Here is an 11,363-nt window from a genome sequence, read left to right as displayed (position 1 = left end):
GTTTTTGTTTTTAACTTAATCTGATTTTCTTTACAACATCAAATATCCTGTGAAAATATTTAAGCAACTTATTAAATTAACATTTTTTTATTAAATCACGGTAAGAGGCGACGCATAAAACTACTTATGCGTCGCTTGCTAGCAAATAATTTTTTTTTTTTTTTGTGTAATCTTTCTCTTTAATCCGTTTGATTTTTTTTCAGCATCAAATCATTAGTGAAAATATTTAAACAATATAAACTAGTGTTTTTTTTTTATAATTATCAGTAATAGGCGCTGCATAAAAATGTTTCCGTGTTGCTTGTTAGCAAATATAATATCTTTTTTTGTGTTTTTGTTTTTTTGAACTTAATCTGATTTTCTTTACAACATCAAATATCCTGTGCAAATATTTAAGCAACTTATTAAATTAACATTTGTTTTTTTAGATCATGGTAAGAGGCGAAGCATAAAACTACTTATGCGTCGCTTGTTAGCAAATAATTTTTTTTTTTTTTGTGTGTGTAATCTTTCTCTTTAATTAATATGATTTTCTTTCAGCATCAAATGATCAGTGAAAATATTTAAACAACATAAGCTAGTGTTTTTTTTTTTTAAATTATCAGTAATAGGCGACGCATAAAAATGTTTCGACGTCGGTTGTTAGCAAATAGAATTTCTTTTTTTTGTTTTTTTTTTAACTCAATCTTATTTTCTTTACAACATCAAATATCCTTTGAAAATATTTAAGCAACTTATAACATTAACATTTTTTTTTAAATCATGGTAAGAGGCGACGCATAAAACTACTTATGCGTCGCTTGTTAGCAAATAATTTTTTTTTTTTTTGTGTGTGTAATCTTTCTCTTTAATAAATCTGATTTTCTTTCAACATCAAATCATCAGTGAAAATATTTAAACAACATAAACTAGTGTTATTTTTTCATTATCAGTAATAGGCGACGCATAAAAATGTTTCTGTGTCGCCTATTAGCAAATACAATTTCTTTTTTTGTGTTTTTTTTTTAACTTAATCGAATTTTCTTTACAACATTAAATATTCTGTGGAAATATTTAAGCAACTTATTAAATTAACATTTTTTTTTAAATCATGGTAAGAGGCAACGAATAAAACTACTTATGCGTCGCTTGTTAGCAAATAATTTTTTTTTTTGTGTGTGATATTTTTGTTTAATTAATCTGATTTTCTTTCAGCATCAAATCACCTGTGAAAATATTTAAACAACATAAGCTAGTGTTTTTTTTTTTTATTTATCAATAATAGGCGACGCATAAAAATGTTTCTGTGTCGCCTATTAGCAAATACAATTTCTTTTTTTGTGTTTTTTTTTTAACTTAATCTGATTTTCTTTACAACATTAAATATTCTGTGGAAATATTTAAGCAACTTATTAAATTAACATTTTTTTTTAAATCATGGTAAGAGGCAACGCATAAAACTACTTCTGCGTCGCTTGTTAGCAAATAATTTTTATTGTTTTTTGTGTGTGATATTTCTGTTTAATCAATATGATTTTCTTTCAGCATCCAATGATCAGTGAAAATATTTAAACAACATAAGCTAGTGTTTTTTTTTTTTTTAATTATCAGTAATAGGCGATGCATAAAAATGTTTCCATGTCGCCTGTTAGCAAATATAATTTCTTTTTTTGTGTTTTTTTTCTTAACTTAATCTGATTTTCTTTACAACATCAAATATCCTGTGAAAATATTTAAGTAACTTATTAAATTAACAGTTTTTTATTAAATCATGGTAAGAGGCAACGCATAAAACTACTTATGCGTCGCTTGTTAGCAAATAAATTTTTTTTTTTTGTGTGTGTGATATTTCTGTTTAATCAATCTGATTTTCTTTCAGCATCAAATCACCAATGAAAATATTTAAACAACATAAACTAGTGTTTTTTTTTTTTTAGGTTATCAGTAATAGGCGATGCATAAAAATGTTTCCATGTCGCCTGTTAGCAAATATAATATCTTTTTTTGTGTTTTTTTTTTTTTTTGAACTTAATCTGATTTTCTTTACAACATCAAATATCCTGTGGAGATATTTAAGTAACTTATTAAACTAATATTTTTTTTTTAAATCATGGTAAGAGGCGACGCATAAAACTACTTATGCGTCGCTTGTTAGCAAATAATTTTTATTTTATTTTTTTGTGTGTGATATTTCCGTTTAATCAATCTGATTTTTTTTCAGCACCAAATAATCAGTGAAAATATTTAAACAATATAAACTAGTGTTTTTTTTTATAATTATCAGTAATAGGCGCTGCATAAAAATGTTTCCGTGTTGCTTGTAAGCAAATATAATATCTTTTTTTGTGTTTTTTTTTCTTTTGAACTTAATCTGATTTTCTTTACAACATCAAATATCCTGAGGAAATATTTACGTAACTTATTAAATTAACATTTTTTTTTAAATCATGGTAAGAGGCAACACATAAAACTACTTATGCGTCGCTTGTTAGCAAATAATTTATTTTTTTTGTGTGCGTGATATTTCTGTTTAATCAATCTGATTTTCTTTCAGCATCAAATCACCAATGAAAATATTTATACAACATAAACTAGTGTTTTTTGTTTTTTAGGTTATCAGTAATAGGCGACGCATAGAAATGTTTCCACATCGTCTGTTAGGAAATACAATTTATTTTTGTTTTTTTTAATTCAATCTGATTTTCTTTACAACATCAAATATCCTGCGCAAATATTTAAGCAACTTATTAAATTAACATTTTTTTTTTAGATCATGGTAAGAGGCGACGCATAAAACTACTTATGCGTCCCTTGTTAGCAAATAATTGTTTTTTTTATTTGTGTGTGTAATCTTTCTCTTTAATCAATCTGATTTTCTTTCAGCATCAAATCATTAGTGAAAATATTTAAACAACATAAACTAGTGTTTTTTTTTTCATGATCAGTAATAGGCGACGCATAAAAATGTTTCCGTGTCGCCTATTAGCAAATAAAATTTCTTTTTTGTGTTTTTTTTTAACTTAATATGATTTTCTTTACAACATTAAATATTCTGTGGAAATATTAAAACAACTTATTAAATTAATATTTTTTTTTTAATTCATGGTAAGAGGCAACGCATAAAACTACTTATGCGTCGCTTGTTAGCAAATATATATATATATATTTTTTTGTGTGTGATATTTCTGTTTAATCAATCTGATTTTGTTTCAGCATCAAATCACCAGTGAAAATATTTAAACAACATAAGCTAGTGTTTTTTGTTTTTTAATTATCAGTAATAGGCGACGCATAAAAATGTTTCCGTGTCGCCTATTAGCAAATACAATTTCTTTTTTTGTGTTTTTTTTTTTTTTAACTTAATCTGATTTTCCTTACAACATCAAATATTCTGTGGAAATATTTAAGCAACTTATTAAATTAACATTTTTTTTTTAAATCATGGTAAGAGGCGACGCATAAAACTACTTATGCGTCGCTTGTTAGCAAATAATTTTTATTTTTTTTTTGTGTGTAATCTTTTTCTTTAATCAATATGATTTTCTTTCAGCATCCAATGATCAGTGAAAATATTTAAACAACATAAGCTAGTGTTTTTTTTTTTTTAATTATCAGTAATAGGCGAAGCATAAAAATGTTTCCATGTCGCCTGTTAGCAAATATAATATCTTTTTTTGTGTTTTTGTTTTTAACTTAATCTGATTTTCTTTACAACATCAAATATCCTGTGAAAATATTTAAGCAACTTATTAAATTAACATTTTTTTATTAAATCACGGTAAGAGGCGACGCATAAAACTACTTATGCGTCGCTTGCTAGCAAATAATTTTTTTTTTTTTTTGTGTAATCTTTCTCTTTAATCCGTTTGATTTTTTTTCAGCATCAAATCATTAGTGAAAATATTTAAACAATATAAACTAGTGTTTTTTTTTTATAATTATCAGTAATAGGCGCTGCATAAAAATGTTTCCGTGTTGCTTGTTAGCAAATATAATATCTTTTTTTGTGTTTTTGTTTTTTTGAACTTAATCTGATTTTCTTTACAACATCAAATATCCTGCGCAAATATTTAAGCAACTTATTAAATTAACATTTTTTTTTTAGATCATGGTAAGAGGCGACGCATAAAACTACTTATGCGTCCCTTGTTAGCAAATAAATTTTTTTTTTATTTGTGTGTGTAATCTTTCTCTTTAATCAATCTGATTTTCTTTCAGCATCAAATCATTAGTGAAAATATTTAAACAACATAAACTAGTGTTTTTTTTTTCATGATCAGTAATAGGCGACGCATAAAAATGTTTCCGTGTCGCCTATTAGCAAATAAAATTTCTTTTTTTGTGTTTTTTTTTAACTTAATATGATTTTCTTTACAACATTAAATATTCTGTGGAAATATTAAAACAACTTATTAAATTAATATTTTTTTTTTAATTCATGGTAAGAGGCAACGCATAAAACTACTTATGCGTCGCTTGTTAGCAAATATATATATATATTTTTTTTTGTGTGTGATATTTCTGTTTAATCAATCTGATTTTGTTTCAGCATCAAATCACCAGTGAAAATATTTAAACAACATAAGCTAGTGTTTTTTGTTTTTTAATTATCAGTAATAGGCGACGCATAAAAATGTTTCCGTGTCGCCTATTAGCAAATACAATTTCTTTTTTTGTGTTTTTTTTTTTTTTAACTTAATCTGATTTTCCTTACAACATCAAATATTCTGTGGAAATATTTAAGCAACTTATTAAATTAACATTTTTTTTTTAAATCATGGTAAGAGGCGACGCATAAAACTACTTATGCGTCGCTTGTTAGCAAATAATTTTTATTTTTTTTTTGTGTGTAATCTTTTTCTTTAATCAATATGATTTTCCTTCAGCATCCAATGATCAGTGAAAATATTTAAACAACATAAGCTAGTGTTTTTTTTTTTTTAATTATCAGTAATAGGCGAAGCATAAAAATGTTTCCATGTCGCCTGTTAGCAAATATAATATCTTTTTTTGTGTTTTTGTTTTTAACTTAATCTGATTTTCTTTACAACATCAAATATCCTGTGAAAATATTTAAGCAACTTATTAAATTAACATTTTTTTATTAAATCACGGTAAGAGGCGACGCATAAAACTACTTATGCGTCGCTTGCTAGCAAATAATTTTTTTTTTTTTTTTGTGTAATCTTTCTCTTTAATCCGTTTGATTTTTTTTCAGCATCAAATCATTAGTGAAAATATTTAAACAATATAAACTAGTGTTTTTTTTTTATAATTATCAGTAATAGGCGCTGCATAAAAATGTTTCCGTGTTGCTTGTTAGCAAATATAATATCTTTTTTTTTGTTTTTGTTTTTTTGAACTTAATCTGATTTTCTTTACAACATCAAATATCCTGCGCAAATATTTAAGCAACTTATTAAATTAACATTTTTTTTTTAGATCATGGTAAGAGGCGACGCATAAAACTACTTATGCGTCGCTTGTTAGCAAATAATTTATTTTTTTTGTGTGCGTGATATTTCTGTTTAATCAATCTGATTTTCTTTCAGCATCAAATCACCAATGAAAATATTTATACAACATAAACTAGTGTTTTTTGTTTTTTAGGTTATCAGTAATAGGCGACGCATAGAAATGTTTCCACATCGTCTGTTAGGAAATACAATTTATTTTTGTTTTTTTTAATTCAATCTGATTTTCTTTACAACATCAAATATCCTGCGCAAATATTTAAGCAACTTATTAAATTAACATTTTTTTTTTAGATCATGGTAAGAGGCGACGCATAAAACTACTTATGCGTCCCTTGTTAGCAAATAATTGTTTTTTTTATTTGTGTGTGTAATCTTTCTCTTTAATCAATCTGATTTTCTTTCAGCATCAAATCATTAGTGAAAATATTTAAACAACATAAACTAGTGTTTTTTTTTTCATGATCAGTAATAGGCGACGCATAAAAATGTTTCCGTGTCGCCTATTAGCAAATAAAATTTCTTTTTTTGTGTTTTTTTTTAACTTAATATGATTTTCTTTACAACATTAAATATTCTGTGGAAATATTAAAACAACTTATTAAATTAATATTTTTTTTTTAATTCATGGTAAGAGGCAACGCATAAAACTACTTATGCGTCGCTTGTTAGCAAATATATATATATATATTTTTTTGTGTGTGATATTTCTGTTTAATCAATCTGATTTTGTTTCAGCATCAAATCACCAGTGAAAATATTTAAACAACATAAGCTAGTGTTTTTTGTTTTTTAATTATCAGTAATAGGCGACGCATAAAAATGTTTCCGTGTCGCCTATTAGCAAATACAATTTCTTTTTTTGTGTTTTTTTTTTTTTAACTTAATCTGATTTTCCTTACAACATCAAATATTCTGTGGAAATATTTAAGCAACTTATTAAATTAACATTTTTTTTTTAAATCATGGTAAGAGGCGACGCATAAAACTACTTATGCGTCGCTTGTTAGCAAATAATTTTTATTTTTTTTTTGTGTGTAATCTTTTTCTTTAATCAATATGATTTTCTTTCAGCATCCAATGATCAGTGAAAATATTTAAACAACATAAGCTAGTGTTTTTTTTTTTTTAATTATCAGTAATAGGCGAAGCATAAAAATGTTTCCATGTCGCCTGTTAGCAAATATAATATCTTTTTTTGTGTTTTTGTTTTTAACTTAATCTGATTTTCTTTACAACATCAAATATCCTGTGAAAATATTTAAGCAACTTATTAAATTAACATTTTTTTATTAAATCACGGTAAGAGGCGACGCATAAAACTACTTATGCGTCGCTTGCTAGCAAATAATTTTTTTTTTTTTTTGTGTAATCTTTCTCTTTAATCCGTTTGATTTTTTTTCAGCATCAAATCATTAGTGAAAATATTTAAACAATATAAACTAGTGTTTTTTTTTTATAATTATCAGTAATAGGCGCTGCATAAAAATGTTTCCGTGTTGCTTGTTAGCAAATATAATATCTTTTTTTTTGTTTTTGTTTTTTTGAACTTAATCTGATTTTCTTTACAACATCAAATATCCTGCGCAAATATTTAAGCAACTTATTAAATTAACATTTTTTTTTTAGATCATGGTAAGAGGCGACGCATAAAACTACTTATGCGTCCCTTGTTAGCAAATAATTTTTTTTTTTATTTGTGTGTGTAATCTTTCTCTTTAATCAATCTGATTTTCTTTCAGCATCAAATCATTAGTGAAAATATTTAAACAACATAAACTAGTGTTTTTTTTTTCATGATCAGTAATAGGCGACGCATAAAAATGTTTCCGTGTCGCCTATTAGCAAATAAAATTTCTTTTTTTGTGTTTTTTTTAACTTAATATGATTTTCTTTACAACATTAAATATTCTGTGGAAATATTAAAACAACTTATTAAATTAATATTTTTTTTTTAATTCATGGTAAGAGGCAACGCATAAAACTACTTATGCGTCGCTTGTTAGCAAATATATATATATATTTTTTTTTGTGTGTGATATTTCTGTTTAATCAATCTGATTTTGTTTCAGCATCAAATCACCAGTGAAAATATTTAAACAACATAAGCTAGTGTTTTTTGTTTTTTAATTATCAGTAATAGGCGACGCATAAAAATGTTTCCGTGTCGCCTATTAGCAAATACAATTTCTTTTTTTGTGTTTTTTTTTTTTTAACTTAATCTGATTTTCCTTACAACATCAAATATTCTGTGGAAATATTTAAGCAACTTATTAAATTAACATTTTTTTTTTAAATCATGGTAAGAGGCGACGCATAAAACTACTTATGCGTCGCTTGTTAGCAAATAATTTTTATTTTTTTTTTGTGTGTAATCTTTTTCTTTAATCAATATGATTTTCTTTCAGCATCCAATGATCAGTGAAAATATTTAAACAACATAAGCTAGTGTTTTTTTTTTTTTAATTATCAGTAATAGGCGAAGCATAAAAATGTTTCCATGTCGCCTGTTAGCAAATATAATATCTTTTTTTGTGTTTTTGTTTTTAACTTAATCTGATTTTCTTTACAACATCAAATATCCTGTGAAAATATTTAAGCAACTTATTAAATTAACATTTTTTTATTAAATCACGGTAAGAGGCGACGCATAAAACTACTTATGCGTCGCTTGCTAGCAAATAATTTTTTTTTTTTTTTTGTGTAATCTTTCTCTTTAATCCGTTTGATTTTTTTTCAGCATCAAATCATTAGTGAAAATATTTAAACAATATAAACTAGTGTTTTTTTTTTATAATTATCAGTAATAGGCGCTGCATAAAAATGTTTCCGTGTTGCTTGTTAGCAAATATAATATCTTTTTTTGTGTTTTTGTTTTTTTGAACTTAATCTGATTTTCTTTACAACATCAAATATCCTGTGGAAATATTTAAGTAACTTATTAAATTAACATTTTTTTTTAAATCATGGTAAGAGGCAACGCATAAAACTACTTATGCGTCGCTTGTTAGCAAATAACTTTTTTTTTTTGTGTGTGTGATATTTCTGTTTAATCAATCTGATTTTCTTTCAGCATCAAATCACCAATGAATATATTTTTACAACATAAAATAGTGTTTTTTGTTTTTTAGGTTATCAGTAATGTTGGGGTGAGAAGGTTATGACCAAGAGCAAGCTAGCTTGAAGTGTTAGCAACAAGCAAGCTTTTGGTGATGCTCTTGGGAATGGTTGTGTGTGAGTTGTGTTTTTAGGTTTTGGTTATGGTGTTTTCTGGTTTTTAGGGTTCCTAAAGTGTTCTAAGGTGTTGAAGAAGAGATAAGAAGAAGGGGACCACGTTGCTTTTGAAAAATAAGGCTTAGATGTGTAGCCATTTCATTCATTTTACAATATAAGCTTGAAATTACAACTAGTTCACACATGCCAAGCATGTGAGCTTACAAAATGAGTAAAGTATTTGAAATTTAAAAAGTAAAATGGTCAACACCTAACTTTTCATACACAAAAGAGTCAAAAACCAGCTGCAACATGTCTATTCCAAATATAGTAAAAAGTGGCACATGGTTTGAACTAAGTTCCTATTGTTTAACTAGTTTGGGTAAACAACCAAACTAGCTTCACCTACTTAGTTCCCCTTTGTATCTGCTTATGAAACATGGTTTGAAGCATGCTTGGTCATCAATAAATATTGTTCCAAGAGCTAGGAAAGTTCTGGAATCGGATCATGGGCCAAACAGCTCCAAAACTGGCCCATACTCTGCATACTGGGCCCATCAGATACAGCAATCTGTTTGGAATAGAAAATGGACTTTCCCATGTCATTTGGACCTGAAATTTGAACCATAGTCTTCTATATATGTCTGTAGACATCCCTCAAAATGGCAGCCCAAAACTCCATTTGAAACCTGAGATATAAGATAAATAGTGGAGCTATGTTGCTGGAAATTATGAATCCAGCACCATAGGCATTTCAAGCATAACATTCCTACTCTTTTGTGCATAATTTTGCCTATAATTTTGCATACATAACTTAGGCACAAAACATTATCAAAATATACCTTGAATCAATTAAAAACATACAAAAAATATAAACTCATAAAAGGAAAGGATTTGATACCAAGGTGTGCATGCTAGCCGGTGACATGCACCATCAAGTGGCAAAATTGCCACACTTCAACACTCCTCCTTGGCAATTTTGTATGAGACGTTGAGAAGTCCTCTCAATATCTCAAATCTCTTCTTTCCCAATGGCTTGGTGAAGATATCCGCCAAGTTCTCCTCGGAAGTCACATACTCCAACTTCACTTCACCACTTGCTTCAAATTCCCTTAAGGAATGATACTTGACCGGTATATGCTTGGTCCTCCCATGTTGGACTGGATTTTGAGCAATTGCTATTGCTGAAATATTGTCACACAATATTACCGTGGCTTCCTCTTGCTTCAAGCTCAAGTCCTCCAATAATTTCCTAAGCCAAACACCTTGATTAGCACAACTTGAGCAAGCAATATACTCGGCTTCGGCGGTGCTTTGTGCAACGGTTTGTTGCTTCTTGGAATTCCATGAGAAAAGACCATTTCCAAGAGTGTAAATGTAGCCCGATATGCTCTTGCTATCATCCAAAGAACCAGCCCAATCACTATCACTATAACCAAGCAAAGCTTCATTCATGCCATCCTTTGGAGAATCATCATCCTTCACCAACTTGGTGCCTTCATTCATAAGTGTGGCAACGCTATTACAATCCTCCATGTCAAACTTCTTGAGCAACTCCTTCACATAGCTTTCTTGAGATATGAAGATGCCCTTGGATGATTGGACAACTTCAATTCCAAGAAATTATTTCATCTCTTCAAGGCTAGACATCTCAAAGTTCAATTCTAGCTCACTTTTGAAATTGCTCACTTCTTTCTCATTACCACCGGTCACTAGAAGGTCATCAACATAAAGAGAAACCAACACCATGCAACCATGAGTCCTAATATACAATGTAGGCTCATTAGGACTCCTCCTAAATCCATGCTTTGTCAAAAAACCATCTATCTTGGCATACCATGCCCTAGGAGCTTGTTTAAGGCCATACAAGGCCTTATGTAGCTTGTATACCTTCTCTTCACTTCCTTTCTTCATAAAACCTTCGGGTTGCACAACATAGACCTCCTCCTTCAATATTCCATTCAAGAAGGCTGACTTCACATCAAGGTGATATACTTTCCAAGACTTTTGTGCCGAAATTGCAAGAAGAAGTCTTATGGTTTCCATCCTTGCAACCGGTGCAAAAGTCTCTCCATAATCCACACCGGCTTGTTGTGCATATCCTTTGACAACAAGCCTTGCCTTGTGCTTATTTATGGACCCATCCGGATTGTACTTGGTCCTAAAGATCCAATTCACCCCAATAGCATTCTTTCCCTTCGGTTTTGTTACCAAGCTCCAAGTGTCATTCTTATTTATCACATCGATTTCATCTTGCATGGCTTGTCTCCACTCTTTTCTTGCCATAGCCTCATGGACATTGATTGGATCACTCAATGCCACATTACACCTTTCATAAATCTCATTAAGAGGTCTTGTGCCTCTCACACCATCACCAATCTCCAAATCAGCCCCTATGGAGATTTCTAGCTCATTCTCATCATATTCATCATCATGGGCAGCACCTTCATCATTTCCTTGTTCCTCATCATTATCATGAGCTTCAAGGCGATTGTCTTCATCCATACTAGCCAACTCCTCCTTACTACAAACCCATTTAGCTTCCTCATCAACTTTCACATCTCTACTTATCACAAGTTTCTTGGTTTCCAAGTTATACACTCTATATCCCTTGGTCACATCACTATAGCCAACCAAGACACCAACTTGTGACCTTTCATCAAGCTTTCCTCTCTTCTCTTGTGGTACTAGGATGTA

The sequence above is a fragment of the Ziziphus jujuba genome, chromosome 10 (genome assembly GCF_031755915.1).
Source record: "Ziziphus jujuba cultivar Dongzao chromosome 10, ASM3175591v1".
NCBI classification, from domain to species: Eukaryota; Viridiplantae; Streptophyta; class Magnoliopsida; order Rosales; family Rhamnaceae; genus Ziziphus; species Ziziphus jujuba.
The sequence above is the reverse complement of the archived record's forward strand: the minus strand, read 5'-3'. Positions refer to the sequence as shown.